Source organism: Geotrypetes seraphini, chromosome 2 (assembly GCF_902459505.1).
Source record: "Geotrypetes seraphini chromosome 2, aGeoSer1.1, whole genome shotgun sequence".
Classification (NCBI taxonomy): domain Eukaryota; kingdom Metazoa; phylum Chordata; class Amphibia; order Gymnophiona; family Dermophiidae; genus Geotrypetes; species Geotrypetes seraphini.
The window spans coordinates 227,522,654-227,542,969 of NC_047085.1; positions in this window are offsets into that span (position 1 = coordinate 227,522,654).

A 20,316-nucleotide genomic window follows, 5' to 3' on the forward strand; every position below is an offset into this window, starting at 1 on the left:
CTTTAAATAAATCTGTATTCTTTAAATAAATAAATAACTAAATAAACAGGCTGTTCCAACTAGATGGAACAGCATCTATAAAATGCTACTATCAATATGTAACATCTTAGACAATTTGCAACTGAATTCAATGTTTAAAAATAAACTGCAGAAGCTTCTTTTGCATTTAAATGAAGTCATGTTGAATGACATCACTTGTGTCTTGTCTGCCTTTGATGTGGCAACAAGTCTTGCCCGCTGATCAGACTCCTACCATCTGCAATGTCCTTCCATCACATGCCCAGTAGCTCAAGCAGAAGATATAATAAACAGAAGCGCCAAAAGTGGAAAGAGAGACACTGATGCGTTCACACGCACCATCGGCACTACGTTGCAAGTTCATAATTGTCTCCTGAGGAAGGCAATGGTGTCGCCGAAACTTGGATCCTAGTTGGGACTTTGTCTTTTGGGAATTTACATGTTTTAGCAATTTTTAAAGATTTATTATAACACTTTGGTATAAACTGCAAATAAAGGATTAGTGACCACAGGTTGGATTTCACATCTCCGGTGCCTCTTTTTTTTTTTTGTTCTGCTTAGCCTCAAGGTCTTTCTTTTTTCCTTTATGTATATATTTGTCATATTTTTATCTGTTTTTATTTTAATTCTACACTGTCTTGAACTGTGACTAGGCGATATAGCAAATATTTTAATAAACTTGAAACTTACTGTAATAGATTCATCCATTGTAGCTGGCATCAAGGAGCATTTCCAACTCTTAATAGAGACTTATTTTCCTGTTCATCCACTATACTGTGTTGGTCCTCTTCTACACCCATGTCTGAAAGACAATCCAATTACCTTCCTCGATGATGTAAAAACATAGGCAACTAAATCTTTGGAAAGATCAAACCAAAACCAGATCAAAATGGAAGACTTTATTTGTGATTTACAAACAGCTGTGCAGAATATTGTCCCTTTCTATACTTTAATGAAAAGATTTAAATATAAAATCATAAATGTTCAAGCCGTGTGCAGATGAGGACAGGATTCACAGGGGTGGGTATGGGAACAGAGCTTGTGAGGTGGATGGGGACAAAATTTGTCCCTGTATTAGAGAATGACACAGGGACAGATTTTTCACTGTCCCCAAGAGAACTCATTTTCCTGTCCTGTCCCAGCGAGTTCTTTTCCTGTCCCTGCCCCAATCCTGCAAGCTCTGTCTTCATCTGCACAAGCCTCAAACATTTTAAAATCATAAGTGTTCAAGGCTTGTGTGGTTAAGGCAGAGCTTACAGGAATGGAGCAGGGACAGGGACAGGGACAAAACTCGCGGGGACAGGACGGGGAAATTGAGTTCCTGCAGGAACGGGGACAAATTTGTCCCCGTGTCATTCTCTACCCTGTATCATTCTCTTCTGGGGGAGTAATAGCTATAACACTGACATCTAGTGGCCAGACTGAGTCTGCATTAACTGATTCCAGAGACAGCCATGGTTTGTGGCCCTTGGATGGAATATAAAAATGGAGGGGTTAAAGACCCCAGGGTAGTTATTAACTGAATATACATAGTAAGATTGCTGAACAGAAGCTGGTTCTGATTGAGTCAGACGCTCAAAGGGACAGCTGGACAGTGCTGACTTTTTTTAAACAGATTTCTTCTATGACTAGTACTGCTGCTTCTCCTTATATTTTTGCCAGAATAGAGTACCAATGCACAGTCAGTCGCCTGTGTGACATAATAGAACCTGGCACATAATGGAGTGTGCTATTATAGACCCACAGGAGAGTTTCTAGCCCTAGGAAGTAATTTGGAATCATGAGGCAGAAAGTATAAGAAACAAAGCCCACATGACACATGGACTAGTTCTGTTACACATTTTGGATAGGCAACAGCAAAATTAGGTGTTGTGTGTTGAATCCTTTTAAAATTCACTTACTTCAGAGCTAAGAATTTTATTATCGTCTTTGTACAGACAAGATTTCTTTAAATGTCTGAAGAAAGAAAATGTTGTTCATTAATAAGGGTAGCTAGCTTATCTTTGAAGATGAGATCCACTCTATGAGGCATGAGAAAAGAAATAAAGCAATTCTTAATCAGAGAAAACTGTTTAATGAACAGACTCCAGACAGTGATATAAATTCAGCCAAACAGCTCCAGCAGTGCAAGGGAACCCAAGGAAGGAGGAGAATCCCTTGTAGTACAGCCATGTCTGTCCCCCCACCTCCTGATTCCATTCCAAAATTGTTCTTTGGAAGGCCTTAATCTGAACTTCAGATCCATGATTGCAGAATATTAAGCGTCCATTAAGTGGCAATAATGTACCAAGGACTGGGGGGGGGGGGGGAGAGACATCCGCCCTGGGTGCAGACTATAAATGGGTGCTCCCAGGGTCAGCATCATGGTCTGGGCCTTCCTCTCTGCCGGATCCTATCTTCTTGGAAGCAGGAGGAAGGCCTGATGCCAGCAGAGCAACGAGTTAAGGCTGCCGTCAATGAGAGAATGCTAAGAACAGGCTTCTTGTGGGCCACAGGGATCTTCCCTTTGCCACGTCACTGATGATGTGGCAGAGAAAAGCCCTGACAAGAGCAGGCCGCAAAAAAATCTCATGGTGGGATGAGGTGGGGGTGGGGGGTTGGTCGGTCGGGTCCAGAGGTGCTGCATAGGGGAATGGGAGGGAGGGATGAAAGCTGCTGAACAGGGGGACATGAGGGAGAGATAGAAAGCTGATACACATGGGGGGAGAGAGGAAGAATTGTTGGACATGGGGTGGAGGAAATGAAGGGAGCGATGCAACAAAGAGGTAGAAAAGGGTGCGAGTGAAAAATCCTGCATATGGTAGAGGAGATGGAGATACGCACGGAGAAGAGAAATATTGGACATAGGGTGGTGGGCAGGGAGAGATAGTGCATGGGAAGAGAGAAAGAATGGTTGGCACATGATAATGGAGGGGAGGAACGGAGTGATGCTGCATGGAGAGGATAGAGAGGTATGATCCAAGGCAGGGAGAAAGAGAGATGGTAGAAAGTGGGAAAGAAACAGAGATGTTGGATATGGCAGTAGAAGGGAAGGTGCAGACATGGAAGATGGATGGTTAGCACAGAAAAAAAAGAAAATGTTAAATGGGCAGGAGACCCTGGTGAGCAAGTTAACAGAAGACAAACAGAAACTAGAGCCTGGGACCAACATGATTTGAATAATAAAATGACCAGACAACAAAAGGTAGAAAAATAATTTTATTTTCTATGTTGTGATTACAATATGTCAGATTTGAAATGTGTATCCTGCCAGAGCTGGTGTTAGACAGCAAGTTGAGCTAGGACCTAAACGAGAGAGGAAGTGTCTTTTTTGTTTATACCACAGCGCCAGCATGGGGTCGGAGAGGTAGAAACCCTATGTAATGTTATATTGTAACACTATGAATGTTAAACTGTATCCCGTTCTGAGCTCTCTGGGGAGGACAGGATATAAATATAAATAAATAAAATTATAAAAAATATTTTTTATTAGGGGGGGTTAAAAAATGGTTGGCCCTGGGCATCACATACCCTAGGTACACCACTGTTAAGTGGAACAGCTAAATCCAAAATAAAAGACTAAAGAGATAGCAGGGTAGAGAGCATATCCCAAGAGGACACGTAAGTTAAATGTGCTTTTTTTTATTTGCTATACATTCATATATATGTGCCTTGCACTGTTAACACTTGAAAATCAATAAAGATGTAAAAAAGAAAAAAAAAAAAAAAAGGAGTGTCCCAAACATGAATCGCCTTCTGTGCAATGCCCCCTAGAACCCCCACCCTGCCCACTACACTAAGGCCAAACAGGAGAGAAAACGGAGGGGAAGTAATTTTGGTGATATATCTATTAGTATTTATTTATCACCATTTTGAAGGAATTCACACACGATAATGTACAGCAAGTGGTTTGTACATGCGGGCGTGTGTTTATAGAATTGCTCTCATATTTTTTTTCCCTTCTTGGACGATTTGAGAGAGATCTTCCATTTATTGCTTCCTGGTCTGATCTCTGCCCGGTTGTCATGTCTGGTGGAAGCGGCTTTATTCATTTAGGTTGATGCTATTAACTAATTTTGTCTAAGCAGATTGAGGGGTATTGCTGAAATGTTTACTGAAACTTAGGCCTCCTTTTACAAAACTGCGATAGCAGTTCCTAGCATGGGGAGCTGCGCTGAATGAGTTCCTATGAGCGTCGGGAGCAGCGCAGCTCCCTGTGCTAGAAAATGCTATCGCAGTTTCATAAAAGAGGGGGTTAGGCTCTAGGATGCGGTGTGCGAAACTCGAATTCTACATCTGCAATTATACATGTAATTTGCCATTATAGACTACTAACATGTAGTAGAGAGTTGCGCGGGGACAGAAATCCCACCCATCCCCGCCAGGATCCTCTCCATCCCCACCCGTCCCCGCCAGGATCCTCTCTGTCCCCGTCAAGATCCTCTCCGTCCCCACCTGTCCCCGCAAGGAATTACCTCCATCCCCGCCCATCCCCATAAAAAGCAGCAATTACTTCTGACAGGATCATCAATTCCACAGTTTCTTTTGTGTTTGCGCTGATGTTTTCCTTGTGGAATCTCTTTCGTGGAACCCTTTTTTGTTTTCTCCTCAGGTAATTAACATATAAACCCCCTCTTTTACTAAGGCTGACGTGTCCATTATATTATATGGACGAACCCTGCTTCCAAAGCCTTCCATCCTCGTGGGAGTCCCGTGGGCCAGAGGGGGGTCCCCGTGGGAGTCCCGTGAGTTAGGGGGGATTCCCGCAGGACCCGCGAGATTCCCGCGATCCTCGTTCCCGTGCAGACCTCTAACATGTAGGCATTTAGAGGGAAATTCTATAAAAGGTGCCTAAAGATAGGTGCAAGATAGGCACCTAAATTAAGCGCCCAACTTGATTAGTAAATTGGCTTCAATTATAAGCTCATAATTGAAAAAAAATGAAAACTAATTGGGTGATAGGCGTCTATCTTTAGGCATGATTCTACCAAAGATAGGCTCCTATCTCTTGTCGCCTAACTCCAAAGTAGGCGTGTTTAGGGGCAAAGAAGGACTTAGGCGCCGCTAGGCGTGATTCTCTTAAAAAAAGGGCTTAGGCGCCTATAATGTAGGCCTTTAAAACCCTGCCCTACATCGCGGGTTCTTGAAGTCTTACGTTAGGTGCCTATTACAGAATCATGCCTAAGTGTAATTGACAAGAGAGAGGTGCCTGACTTTACGTGCCTATCTTTTTAGGTGCCCAATTACAGAATCTGGCCCTTATTTGCTAATGTTGAGGTGTAAATGAACATGAGACCACCCCTGGCAAAAGAAAAGATGTGATAGTAGTAAAGGCTGCAACATAAGCAATATCAGCAACTCATTTCTTAGTATTGCAACGGAAAGTGAAACGACACAAAAATCCATACGAAAAAGGAGATTATCGCTGAAAAATAGCTGGAAAGCGATGACCACAAATGCTCGCAGTCTAAGCAACAAAGTTCATGATCTGCAAGCCCTGATATTAGAGGCAGATCTAGATATTGTTGCTATCACAGAGACATGGTTCAGTGAATCACATGGATGGGATGCAAGCATACCGGGATATAATCTTTTTAGGAAGGACAGAGATGGTCATAAAGGAGGAGGAGTAGCTCTCTATGTAAAGATCAATATCCAAGCGACCGAAATGCAAGGGACCTGGGGAGAGGAAGAAGCGATATGGATTGCTCTGAAAAGAGAAGATGGAACTTCTATCTACAGACCTCCGACTCAATCGCAGCAAATTGATAAGGATCTGATTGTGGATATCCAAAAGTTTGGAAGGAAAGAGGAGGTTCTGCTGTTGGGAGATTTCAACCTGCCGGATGCGGACTGGAATGTTCCGTCTGCGGAATCGGAAAGAAGTAGGGAGATTGTGGATGCCTTTCAAGAGGCTCTGCTCAGACAAATGGTGACGGAACCCACAAGGGAAAAAGCGATATTGGATCTGGTCCTCACAAATGGAGAGAGTATCTCTAATGTTCGAGTGGGTGCTCACCTGGGTAGTAGCGATCATCAAACGGTTTGGTTTGATATAACGGCTAAAGTGGAGAGCGGCCGCACGATACTTTAAGTCCTAGATTTCAAACGTACGGACTTTAATGCAATGGGAAAGTACCTGAAGAAAGAGCTGTTAGGATGGGAGGACATAAGAGAAGTGGAAAGACAGTGGTCTAAGCTGAAAGGAGCGATAAAAATGGCTACGGACCTTTATGTGAAGAAAATCAAAAAAAACAAGAGAAAAAGGAAGCCGATATGGTTCTCCAACCTAGTGGCTGAGAAAATAAAGGCGAAAGAGTTGGCGTTCATGAAATATAAAAAAACCCAAGAAGAGGAGAGCAGAAAGGACTACAGGGTGAAACTGAAAGAAGCCAAGAGAAAGATACGTTTGGCGAAGGCACAGGCGGAAGAACAAATGGCTAAAAATGTAAAAAAGGGAGATAAAAATTTTTTCAGATATATTAGTGAAAGGAGGAAGATAAAAAATGGAATTGCTAGGCTGAAAGATGCTGGGAACAAATATGTGGAGAGTGATGAGGAGAAAGCAAATGTGCTAAACAAATACTTCTGTTCTGTGTTCACAGAAGAAAATCCTGGAGAAGGACCGAGATTGTCTGGCAAAGTTACACGAGAAAATGGAGTAGATTCTGCGCCGTTCACGGAGGAGGGTGTTTATGAGCAACTTGAAAAACTGAAGGTGGACAAAGCGATGGGACCAGACGGGATCCATCCCAGGATACTAAGGGAGCTCAGAGAGGTTCTGGCGAGTCCTATTAAAGACTTGTTCAACAAATCTCTGGAGACGGGAGTGATTCCTGGGGATTGGAGGAGAGCGGATGTGGTCCCTATTCATAAAAGTGGTCACAGGGATGAAGCAGGAAACTACAGGCCGGTGAGCCTCACTTCAGTTGTTGGAAAAATAATGGAAGTGTTGCTGAAAGAAAGGATAGTGTATTTCCTTGAATCTAATGGGTTACAGGATCCGAGGCAACATGGCTTTACAAAAGGTAAATCATGCCAAACGAACCTGATTGAATTTTTTGATTGGGTGACCAGAGAGCTGGATCGAGGACATATGCTAGATGTAATTTACTTGGATTTCAGCAAAGCCTTTGATACAGTTCCTCATAAGAGGCTGTTGAACAAACTTGAAGGGCTGAAGTTAGGACCCAAAGTGGTGAACTGGGTCAGAAACTGGCTGTCGGACAGACGCCAGAGGGTGGTGGTTAATGGAAGTCGCTCGAAGGAAGGAAAGGTGACTAGTGGAGTCCCTCAGGGTTCGGTGCTGGGGCTAATCCTGTTCAATATGTATGTAAGTGACATTGCTGAAGGGTTAGAAGGAAAAGTGTGCCTTTTTGCAGATGATACCAAGATTTGTAACAGAGTAGACACCGAAGAGGGAGTGGAAAATATGAAAAAGGATCTGCAAAAGTTAGAGGAATGGTCTAATGCCTGGCAACTAAAATTCAATGCAAAGAAATGCAGAGTAATGCATTTGGGGATTAATAATAGGAAGGAACCGTATATGCTGGGAGGAGAGAAGCTGATGTGCACGGACGGGGAGAGGGACCTTGGGGTGATAGTGTCCGAAGATCTAAAGGCGAAAAAACAGTGTGACAAGGCAGTGGCTGCTGCCAGAAGGATTCTGGGCTGTATAAAGAGAGGCGTAGTCAGTAGAAGGAAGAAGGTGTTGATGCCCCTGTACAGGTCATTGGTGAGGCCCCACTTGGAGTATTGTGTTCAGTTTTGGAGACCGTATCTGGCGAAAGACGTAAGAAGACTTGAGGCGGTCCAGAGGAGGGCGACGAAAATGATAGGAGGCTTGCGCCAGAAGACATATGAGGAGAGACTGGAAGCCCTGAATATGTATACCCTAGAGGAAAGGAGAGACAGGGGAGATATGATTCAGACGTTCAAATACTTAAAGGGTATTAACGTAGAACAAAATCTTTTCCAGAGAAAGGAAAATGGTAAAACCAGAGGACATAATTTGAGGTTGAGGGGTGGTAGATTCAGGGGCAATGTTAGGAAATTCTACTTTACGGAGAGGGTGGTGGATGCCTGGAATGCGCTCCCGAGAGAGGTGGTGGAGAGTAAAACTGTGACTGAGTTCAAAGAAGCGTGGGATGAACACAGAAGATTTAGAATCAGAAAATAATATTAAAGATTGAACTAGGCCAGTTACTGGGCAGACTTGTACGGTCTGTGTCTGTGCATGGCCGTTTGGAGGAGGATGGGCAGGGGAGGGCTTCAATGGCTGGGAGGGTGTAGATGGGCTGGAGTAAGTCTTAACAGAGATTTCAGCAGTTGGAACCCAAGCACAGTACCGGGTAAAGCTTTGGATTCTCGCCCAGAAATAGCTAAGAAGAAGAAAAAAAATAAATAAAAATAATTTAAATTGAATCAGATTGGGCAGACTGGATGGACCATTCGGGTCTTTATCTGCCGTCATCTATTATGTTACTATGTTACTATGTTATTATGACTAAATTTTGCAGTTGAGCACCATTAACATTTATCAGTGACTACTGGTTTTTACTCAATTAGCAGCTAATTTTCCAATTAACTTATGTGCATAACTGGCACTATTCCATAACCTCTGCACATACTTTTGCATGAAAATGTGTGCTCAACACTATGTAGAATGAGGGAGGGAGAAAAAGGGAATAAAAAGACATTTTTGCTTCAAAACTGTTGTTGGCTGGGTTTTGTCAGCTTTTCCCAGAATGTTTGGGCATCAATTTTCTCTCCAGCTTTGATGGAATTTCTTCTTGGGCGTGGTTTGTTGTGTGATGTTCCACAATTTAAGGTGAATCTACATATATAGTGATTTGACCATATTAATGGTGACCATTCAATGAAAGACAGCAGTTTTGGATCATTTGCTGTGACCGTGTCTAACAAGTGGCCTTGTTCGTGTGTTGGGCCTGTTGGATTATATACAGCAGGGCAGGATTAATTCGTCGAAGGCCCCTAGGCACACAAGTACACTGGGACCCCTGCCCCGCCCCGCCATGTGCCCAGGTGGAAACAGGAAGCTGGGTCAGAGGGAAGCTTTGGGCAAGCAGCACCGCTTGCACAATTACAGTTCCCTTTGCCTTTCTTACCCGCGTTGCTTGCTTGTCTTACTTTCCGTCAATGGGGTGGGGCTGCGTTGCCGATTGGGATGGGGTCCACGTTGCTGATCGATGCTGGAGGGGCCCATCGCCGTTTGGAAAAACCAATGTTGATGCCCTCCTTCATCGGGCCCCCCTGACCATTTTGGGCCCTAGGCACGTGCCTACTTGGCCTATTGGTTAATCCTGCCCTGATATACAGTAGACATTAGAAATTTAGGATGTTTTCTACAGTAGGTTGAAGTCACTGAGTAGTGTCAACAAGGAGTGTTCTTTTGGTGCATATTTTGACGATGGACTGGGAGGTCTATAACAGAGTATGAGACCTAGATGTTGTTGTGTTGGGTCACATTTAATTTGACAGAATAATAGTTCTACTTCCGGTTCACATAGGGAGTTGACTGTTTCGATTTTCCGAAAACTTTTAAATATCATTGCTAACCAACCCCCCCAATCCCTTTTTTCTCTATTTATCTGTATCATCTTATAGCCTGCTGGGCAGGTCTCCAGTGTTATAGGACCAGATTAATTTTTTTAGCCATGTTTCTGTGATGAACATTATTCCTAGTTTAGATTTCACTGTCTTTACAATCAGGCTGACTTTGGTACATTTGGAACATACATTTGGGTAGCAGTGTGGTATATGGGTATTGTTGGGTGGGGTTCGGATCTATCCCAAGTGATGGTTTTTAAGCTTCTCTTGGTATTGTTTGTGAGATTTCTGTTCTAGCTGAGATGATCATTTCTACTTTGTGTGGTATCCTTTCGGCACAGTTTATCAGTTGTCTATGTGAGGTATTTTCCCATGGAGGTTAGCTGTAGCTTTCAGAAATCAGATATGACTGGGATCCTGTGTTTGAATTCTGTGTTTAGTTGTAGATCTAAGAGGTTCTTATATGCAACTTAATGGTACCTACTTCATTGTAGTCAGTTGGGTGTGTGGCCTAGTCAGCCCTCCTGGTGGTGTTTCGGTATCCAGGAAGGGTGATATTGGAAGGGTGCATCAGTGACCATTTCAGTGTGTCTATTTACCAGATTTTTCCTCCTGTTTGCTCCTTTTTATAAAACATTTGACAAGGTTCTTAAACTTTAGAGAGAGAGCCTCACCTCTGTGTGAAAATTCATGTCAGTATTCCTTCCCTGGTGGTGTTTCAGTATTGGGGGAGTCTGTCATGGATTGCTGTTTGGTTTGGACTAGAGGTCTGCAAGGGAACGGGGATCGCGGGAATCCCCCCTAACCCATGGGACTCCCACGGGGAACCCCCTCTAGCCAACGGGACTCCCACGGGGATGGAAGGCTTTGGAAGCAGGGTTCATCCATATAATGGACACGTCAGCCTTAGTAAAAGAGGGGGTTTATAAGTTAATTTACCTGAACAGAAAACAAAAAAAGGGTTCCACCAAAGAGATTCCACAAGGAAAACAGCAGCATAAACACAAAAGAAACTGTGGAATTGATGATCCTGTCAGAAGTAATTGCTGCTTTTTATGGGGACCGGCGGGGATGGAGGTAATTCCTTGCGGGGATGGGTGGGGACGGAGAGGATCCTGGTGGAGACGGGTGGGGATGGGTGGGATTTCTGTCCCCGCACAACTCTCTAGTTTGGATTTCCTTGGCTATGCAAGTTGCTGCACATACAAGTGAGCCTTAGGTGATGGCTGGTGATGTTAGTTGGGGTGGGGGGTGAGCAGACTTCTCCCTCTGTTATGGGACCCCCATACCTGCTATATTTTCTTGGGCAGCACCTTTTGTATGTGGTGCTGCTCTATTGTATTCCTGCCTACTGGTCTGTTTGTCACCAGCAACTACATTAACTTCTTTTACATTTAACTGTAATGATTAAATTGTAATGTAATTACATTACATCACCACTAGGGGGTTCTGCACCATGCCACCAGTATTCCTCTTCATCTGGTGACTGTGCTGATTGAAAATCCACCCCAATCTAGGCAGTTCATGCCACAAGATTGGCCTAAAGAGGGGAGTGCAAAAAAGCAAACGTTATCCCAGGACACCACAGCCTCTTAAGATGCCCTATATGGAATCTCTTTTTGAAATCAGGGTCTATCTTAGCTCATTTGAAGGCATTTAAGTGGGCAATACTCCAGTGAATTCACTGCAGGGATTATGGAATCTCAACTGAACTCCCATCCATGGCAAACAATTTCCTTTCACTCATGGACGGCATTTCGACATTGGTGGTGTTATAATTACATTTGAAACGCTGAACCAAAGTACATAAAAAATTAGTTGTGTTTTATGTAAATCAAAAAACAGTCAAGAAATACGATCCATTTTTGAGACACAAGATGAACAAACGAGACTTGTGTTAAGCTTTAATAAATTTACATGTTTTAGGGATAGATTCACAAAGCCTACCTTTGCTGGGCGATCTGTGGCCGAGTCTTCCTGGGCGATCGATTCAGCAAGCCTCCTCATGCAAATTAATGCAATCTGAGGCATGCCCCACAGTGACTGAACGGATCGCTGCAGAGTGATTGCGACGCATGCGCAGACCATCTTATTTTCCTGTAGATGCATTTGCTCTCATCACAAGCATAGGAGCGAGAGGGGGGGGGGGTATCAAGTTGTACAGTCTTTTAATGTAAGGCAGTGTTGATAATAATGATGGGAGCAGAGGTTTGTAAAATACAAGCACACTTGGAGGGTTCATAGACAACCCCGCGAAAGACAAAGGCGCGCCCCGACAACTGAGCACAAGACGGAGGCGCGCGCCAAAGAAAATTACAGTTTTTAGGGGCTCTGACGGGGGTTTTGTTGGGGAGCCCCCCCCCAGTTTACTTAATAGAGATCGCGCCGGCGTTGTGGGGGGAAAAAGTGAAGTTTTCAGTAAAATGTGGGGGGTTACAACCCCCCAAACCCCCACAACGCCCCCACAACACGGCGCGATCTCTATTAAGTAAAGTGGGGGGAGGGGGGTTCCCCCCACACCCCCCCCGTTGGAGCCCTAAAAACAGTAATTTTCTGCGGCGCGCGCCTCCGCGCTGCGCTCAATTGTCTGCGTGCGCCTTTTGTCCTGATGCGCTTTTGACCTGACACCCACTTGGAGGAGCACAAGGAAGCCCTCCGGTAAGGGAGGGCTGACACAGAAGAGTACACTCTAGCCCTTGAGATCAGCCGGGGCTGGTGGCGAGAAGTGCAGTCCCGCTTTTAACCCGCGGGTTAAAACCGCAGGTTAAAAACACAGGCTCGCAAAGAGGCATGGTGGAAGAGAACAGAGAGGCAGGGCGGCAAAGAGGGCATGGCGGAATAGGGCAGAGAGGCAGGGCGGAAGAGAAGCAGGGCAGCATGGTGGAAGAGAGCAGAGCGGCAGAGAACAGTGCGCTTTTTTGATGGTTTCAGGGCTGCAGGGCTGGGATTTCAGGCAGAGAACAGGACAGTTGGAAAGGACGTGAGCGACTGGTCCCCAGCAGTCGCTTTTTTTGATCAGCCAGCCCAGCTGGTGTTCCTGATTTTTTTTGTGTGAATTGCTTCCTTCCTACATTTGCATGCCATTCCCCCTCATTTTTATGCGCAGATCGGATTGGGAATAAGGTTAGTGAATTGGGCCGGGGTCGCAAAGTGATCGCAAACCGATCGGTACACGATTGGTTTGCTTAGTGAATCTAGCCCTTAGTTAGAAGACCCCTGCATAACTTTGTGAATGTATAATAGACATCTCAGTCTCGGACAAATGATAAGAAAGATTAGCTATTTTGTAGGTATTTTACTGAGAACTATCAAGTTTCCAAGAAATAACTATTATCTGGAGTTACTGTAGAAGTCTGACAGTGGCACCATCTAGTGGTAAAAACGGGGAACTGACAGCAAAGAAAGCGTTCTGGCTGCTCTTCTCAGATAGAGATCAGTTGCCATAGCATTTCCCAGGCTTCAGAGCAGCTGTACTGTTCCCTGTAAGCTGTGCGGGAGTCCTCCAAGAGTGTGTGTCTGTGTGCATTTCAATATTGTGTTTTCACTTTCTATGGACAGGCAGTTTTCTGGAGTCCTGCAGAGCTTGCCTGTCTCTATTTAAAAATATGACAGTGAAACGGAAACCCCCCTCTCTCCCACTGGCAACAATGTAGTTGGAGGACTTCTGCACATCTTAGAGGGAACACCATACACCCTTTGTACACCAGGTATTTCAATAAATAGACAAAATGAACACACATCTAGACTCTCTAGCTGAGCAGTGTGATTATAGTGTGCTGTAAATACCGTCACATCTCTGGGAACTGCAGCTTTCGGCCTAGCAGGCTGTAATATCTTAACACGTTGCCATGTTATCAGTCATTCTGTGAAGCAAAATCTTCTTAGTGGAAGAACAAACTGAGGATTAACCATACTGGATGATTATAGCTTGAGCAGGCTGGTCTGGAGTGGCATCACAGATAAGTTTTGTTCTGCTATGTTTGAGCAGTACTTATTGTCAGAGGGAGCCAAAGTTGGCGCAGATAGCAAGTTGGAGATGCTGTTCATACCAGGTAAGTTAAGGAGGTACAGGGGAAGGGGCATGTGCATGTGGCAGGGGGGTGGGAAGGAGCAGAGACAGAGAAGAAGGAAGAGGGCACCACTGATCAAATGGCCAACAGGAAGATGCTAGACTGATGAGCTAGGACTGACTGGAACGAAGTGTTACAATACCTGCATATATTTCTGGAACATTTTAGCATGCATTATTTTGATTTTTTGGGATACATAATTCTCTGGCATATATATATAAAGCGCTTCAGTTTCTCTATATTAAAATGATGTACTATAATTTATTCCTTTTCTTTCTCCAAACTACCTCCAAAAAACTCCTTTTTAAATTGCCCCTTAAAGGGACTGTTTATTTCTTTCTATTAAATTTATATGTATATATTTTTTTCTTTTCTTTCAATGTTTGTCAATTCTTCTTATCTTTTTAAACATAATACTAAGCACCCATGAACTCTTTTTATATATATTATTCATTCTCTATTCATCTCCACCCCGTCTTACCGTTAGCGCCAGTGTCAGCCACCTTACCAAAATTTCTCATAGCAAAAATGGCCGCGGCATCTTCTTACTAGCAGCTTTATTCTAATTTCAGTGTTAGTTTCCTCCCCCTATCCAACCATTGGGCAGAGCTTAACCAATCAGAGAACCCCATTCTATCTCAGCAATTTAGCCCATTCAGCTCTACCGTATTCAAATGATAGATCCATCGTTGCTCTTTAAAGTTTAGACTTCTTTCTAGATTTCCTTCTTTCTTGCAACTGTTTTCTGTAAGGCATGCTCACAGGGTAATGTATTGAAAATGTTTTGCTCACATCAATTCAGTCCTTAAAGGGAACGTTGCCTATAACATCTACTCAATCTACTGTCTACCCAGATGCAGGTGGCTAGTGGGGCACAAACTAAAGTCCTCAAATGCAGAAAAACTGTGGAATGGTCTACGTCATCAGAACGGTCCGACCAACCCCAGAAAAGGACCTTGGTACCACAGAAACCAGTTAGAACAAAAAAACAAATGTGGAACCAGATCCTGAACTTCCAAGAGTAAAAAATGATAAACTTATTCCAACATAGTCAACACAATAATTGCACGGCATTAAAAATGACCAGACCCTACCCAGGCTGTGTTTCAGCTTTATATAGTGAGATAGATGACAGGAGCCTATGGGAGACTTTTACAGGTTGTGAGACCTACTCCTACATTTTGCTGAAGTTATTAGTTACGGGCTTGTATAAACTGGTTTCAGTTCAGATGCTGAGATGCTAATGCGTGGCATGTGAGTGTGTAGATTTCTTGCTGTGAAATCTCTCAAGGACACTAACCAGTGCTGGAAAGTCAATGAACAGTGCTGAAAGAAAAATGCAAGTCAGCAGAACACTCCTTCTAGGAACCTAAGAACTGATAAAGTGATGCCAGGCTAATGCGCTGAGGCACTGCTGTACCTATGTGAAGAATGGAAACTTCAAGAAGAAGAAAGTTCTAGAAGCTATGCTTGTCCAGGGTCTCCCAGGGAAGAATGGAGGCGTGGACTAGGAGGTTAGATAGGCATTTGGTTTATCCAATAGGGTGATACATATTCCCAGCCAGGGGAAGGATCTGAGAAAAAGATACTTTCTGTATAAAACCTCCATGCTGTGACAGAAGGTTCCTTAGAGAGACTGCGCCATGCTTGCAGATGAGGTTTTTTCTCTCCACTGTATATGTCCAAACTGATTTATTTCTGATTTGAAAAATGCTGCTATAATACTTATTACTAGAATAAAAAGTTATTTGCTTTGGAATATACAATGTACTCTTGTTGGTTTTTATTTTTGTTGTTTTTTTTTTTTATCATCACATCGGATCTCCGATGAGGTAAAGTAAGTAGCAGCCTTTCACTTCAATAGCCTTCTTCAGGGGTCCTTAAAATGCATTCAAAAACAAAAAATCTGTTGAATGAATGCTCTCAATGTGCCATGATTGCCGTGCTGGTTGATATCGATTGTGTTGACTATGTTGGAATAAGTTTTTTAGTATACTGCGATATATTTTATTTGCTTCATACAGCAATAAACTTTATCATTTTTTACTCTTGGAAGTCCAGGATCTGGTTCCACGTTTGTCTTTCTGCACAAACTAAAGTAACATGGTTTGATCTTGCTTCAATTTGGACAAAGTTCTAAGAAGTGAGACAGAAGAAGGGAATGGTATACTCAAAGTTTAATGAGAGTGTTCTTAAAAAAAAAAGGTGGCCAGAGATATCTCTCAATGTATTTCAGAGTACAGGAAGCTGAATGACAGTGGTGAAGTGGGAGACATATGGTTTGGGATAAACTGAAAGTGATAGTCAAGGAAAGATTTTTCAATGTGAGCAGCCAACAAAGCAAAATCCGTGTATAATACTGTTTCCCTGAAAATAAGACAGTGTCTTATATTAATTTTAGCCCAAAAAATGCGCTAGGTCTTATTTTCGGAGTATGTACATGATAATCTCTCCCTTCCTCCCTCCACCCCAATTCTTCCTCTTTCCTTTCTCTACCCCATATGTGCATCTTTCCTCCCCTCCCTCCCATCTCTTGTGCAGCAGAACCCTTGAGCGAGCACCCGCCGTGCAGCTGAATCCCCATCCTTCCCTCCCATCGGAACCCCGCCGTGTAACAACAGAGTGAATTCATGAGCGGACAAGGCCGAAGCAGCCTGTTTAAAGTGCTGCCGGCCCGACGCTGCTTAGGGAGGTAAGTAGGGCTCGTGGCAGGGTTCCGATGGGAGGGAGGGAGGGAAGGGTGGGGATTTGGCTGTGTGATGGGTGTGGTGCTCGCTCAAGGGTTCTGCTGCACAATGGATGGGGGGGGGGACGGGAAACTGTCAGCGAATTCCAGGACTAGGGCTTATTTTGGGGTTAGGGCTTATATTAAGACCTACCCCGAAAATCCTGCTAGGGCTTATTTTCAGGGTAGGCCTTATTTTCGTGGAAACACGGTACAATAGGAAGCTCATGAGAGGTTAGAAATGAGGAAGGTGTTAGGGGAAATGGAAACAGCAGAGAACTAAGGGAGCTTAAGAACGTAAGTATTGCCATATTGGTCCATCAAGCCCAGTTTCCAACAATGGTCATTTCCAACAATGGCCAATCCAGGTCCAAGTACCTGGCAAGATCCCAAAAGAATAAAACAGATGTTATGCTGCTTATCCTAGAAATAATGGATTTTCCCAAGTCCACCTTAATAAGGGCTTATGGACTTTTCTTTTAAGAAACTGTCCAAACCTTTTTTTCATAAATCTTGCTAGCTGCGTTTATCAAATACTTTGGCAACAAATTCCAGAGTTCAATTACCCTTTGAGTGAAGAAATATTTGGTCTGATTTGGTTTTAATTTACTGAATTAGTAGCTTCATTGTGCGCCCCCTAGTCACTGTAATTTTGGAAAGAGCAAACAAGTGATTCAATATCTACCTGTTCCACTCCACTCAGTATTTCATACGCCTCTATCATACCTCCTCTCAGAAGTTTCTTCTCCAAACTGAAAAAACCTAGTCTCTTTAGTCTTTCCTCATAGGAAAGTCATCCCATCTCCTCTATCATTTCTGTTGCTCTTCTCTGTACCTTTTCTAATTCCACTATAACTTTTTTGAGATGCAGATGTGGTGATCAAAATTGCTCCACGGAGTGATACATAGGCATCATTAATATTCTCTGTTTTGTTCTCCATTCCTTTCCTAATAATTCTTAACATTCTATTTGCTTTTTTTAGCTGCTGCTGCAGCACACTGAGCAGAGGTTTCAACAAATCGTCAACCATGACATCCAGATCCTTTTCCTGGATGGTTACTCCTAATGTGGAACTTTGCTTCATGTCGCTATAGTTTGCATTCTTCTTTGCTACATGCGTCACTTCTGCGTTTTGGACGCCCAATCTCCCAGCCTTGTAAGATCTGTAACAGTTTTCACAATCCTTTGAATAACTTTGGGGCTCAAGCACTTAAAGTACAACAGGTTTCTATGGTACTCTGTGTGTCTTAAGTACTTTGAAAATGAGCCCCTTTGTGTCATCAGCAAATTTAATCACCTCACTCATTATTCCCATGTCTAAATCATTTCTAAAAATATTAAATAGCAACAGTCCCAGCACAGACTCCTTGAGGAACCCCACTATTTACCCTTCTCCACTGAGAATATTGACTATTTAACCCTACTCTGTTTTCTGTCTCTTAATAACGAGTTCTTAACTCATTAATTTTTACTCTCAGGAGGCACTTTGTCAAATGTCTTCTGAAAATTTAACCTTTATCCATATTTACACCTTCAGAGAAATAGCAGACTAGTGAGGCAAGATTTCACTTGGCTAAATCATTTGCTCAGTAATTTGCTCAGCACAGACATCAGTTTCCTGGGTTACCTCTGGAATACTTTTTTAAAATTGGCATTGCATTGACCACCCTCCAATTTTCCAGTACCATACTTGATCTTAAATTACATACGACTAATAATAGCTCTGCAAGTTCAGTTTTTAGTTCCATTGGTACTCTAAGATGTATACCATCTGGTCCAGGCGATTTGCCACTATTTATTGTCAAATTGTCCCATTACATCTTCCAGGTTTACAGAAATGTATTTCAGTTCCTACAACTCATCACCATTAAATACATTTTCTGGCATGAGATTGCCTCCACATCTTCCTTAGTGAAGACTGAGGTAAAGAAATCATTTACACCCCCTCTCCCATTTTATAAAACCATAGTGGTAACAGCTGTGACACTCATAGGAATTCTATGAGCATTGGAGCTGTTACCGCCGTGGCTGGCGTTACAAACTACGCTATAGTTTTGTAAAAAAAGGGGGGGGGGGTTAGTCTCTCCACTATGGCCTTGTCTTTACCCTTCAGTCAACTAACGGTCCAACTGATTCCTTTACTGGCTTCATGCTTCTAATACCTATAAAAAGTTATTATATATTTGTGCCTCTAAGGCAATCTTCTTTTCAAAGTCTCACTTTGCATTTGACTTGCCATTCCTCATGCTATTTCCTATTATCTTCAGTTGGATTCTTCTATTTTTTTTGTAAGAGTGCTTTTTATTCAGTTTATATTTATTTATTCAGTTTTCTATACCGTTCTCCCAGGGGAGCTCAGAATGGTTTACATGAATTTATTCAGGTACTCAAGCATTTTCCCTGTCTATCCCACCAGGCTCACAATCTATCTAATGAACCTGGGGCAATGGGAGGATTAAGTGACTGCCCATGGTCACAGGGAGCAGCATGGGTTTGAACCCAAAGCCTCAGGGTACTGAGGCTGTAGCTTTAACCACTGCACCACATTCTCTCCCTCTAATAGCCACCTTTACCTCACTTTTTAACCATGCTGGCTGTTTGGCCTTCCTTCCCCCTTAAATAAGAGGAATATATCTGGTCTGGGCTTTCAGGATAGTCCACACCTGATCTAAATTTTGACCTTTGCAACTGCTCCTCTAAGGGCCACTTTTAAAAAGTCACAGTAGCAATTCCCATGTGCAAATGTGAAGCAACCCATTCAATTCCTATGGGCTGCATTGCACTTGCCATGCCAGGACTCGCTACCACAGCTTTATAAAAGGGGTCCTAAGTTTGGCAACCCTCTCCTCCCAAAAAAAAACACCAAACACCACCTCATTTTATCATATGTAGTCTTTTTTTTGAAAGTTAAAGCTAACATTGTATTTCCTGTGTGTACTTACTCCAGTTAATTAACAAAATTTGATCATGTTATCATCACTGTTGTCAACTGGCCCCAGCACCAGCATTTCTTGCACCAGATCATGCGCTCCACTAAGGACTTAGTCTAGAATTGCTCTCTCTCATTGGCCCCTGAGAGAGGGGGCTTTAGGCGCCTAGGCCAACCAGAATCTTATGCCTCTAAGGAATCTGACCAATCGTAATCTTAGGCCACACCCAGTGCATCCCAGAATGCACTGGAAGAAAAGTTTAAGATTCTGGTCTCTCCTATGGGAGGGGCCTCAGGCACCTGGGCCAATCAGGGCCTTAGGCCCCTCCCCGGTGTATCTCAGGATGCACCAGGAAGGGGAAGGCCTGCCATTCTGTGGAGGCAGGCCTGCCGACGGAGGGAGTAAGCACCCCTGCAACCGGCCCATGAAAAATAGGTACTGGTGGGATCTGGGTAAGCTTGGGGGAGGGAGTTGGAGGGCATGTCTTTGGGAGGGGGTTCTGGCAGGAGAGACTGGGCATCCCCCCTGCCAATGATCTTCAGGGGGGTGGCATCCCTTCTGTCGGGGGATGTCTTGGGGGGGGCAACAGGAGGGATGGGCATCCCTCTTGCCAGGGGATGTATCGGGGTAGTGGCAGGAGAAATTCGACACTCCTTCCACTGCAGACATTCAGGGATGGGGTATGGGGGCTTCGGGGGTTCCAGCAGGAGGGAGTGGGCATCCCCGAGTGTCCTATACAGAATCCAGTCCTTAGTGTCTTATATCAAGGTAAAGGGCAAAGGCCTTTTGAAACTTATATTACTAGCCCAAAGCATGCTTGTCAGTTCTCTCCACAGAAGTCTTTTCAGTTCATGCCCTCCTCAGGATATGCCAAGCTTTCAATTTTGTTAAATAGAATCTCAGCACCAAAATTCAAACGATTTGGCAATACAAAGATCTGAATGGTTAGGAGTGGAGATGAACCTCAAGACCTCAAATCTTGAAATATGATACTGCTGCCCCTGCCAACAATGAAATCATTTT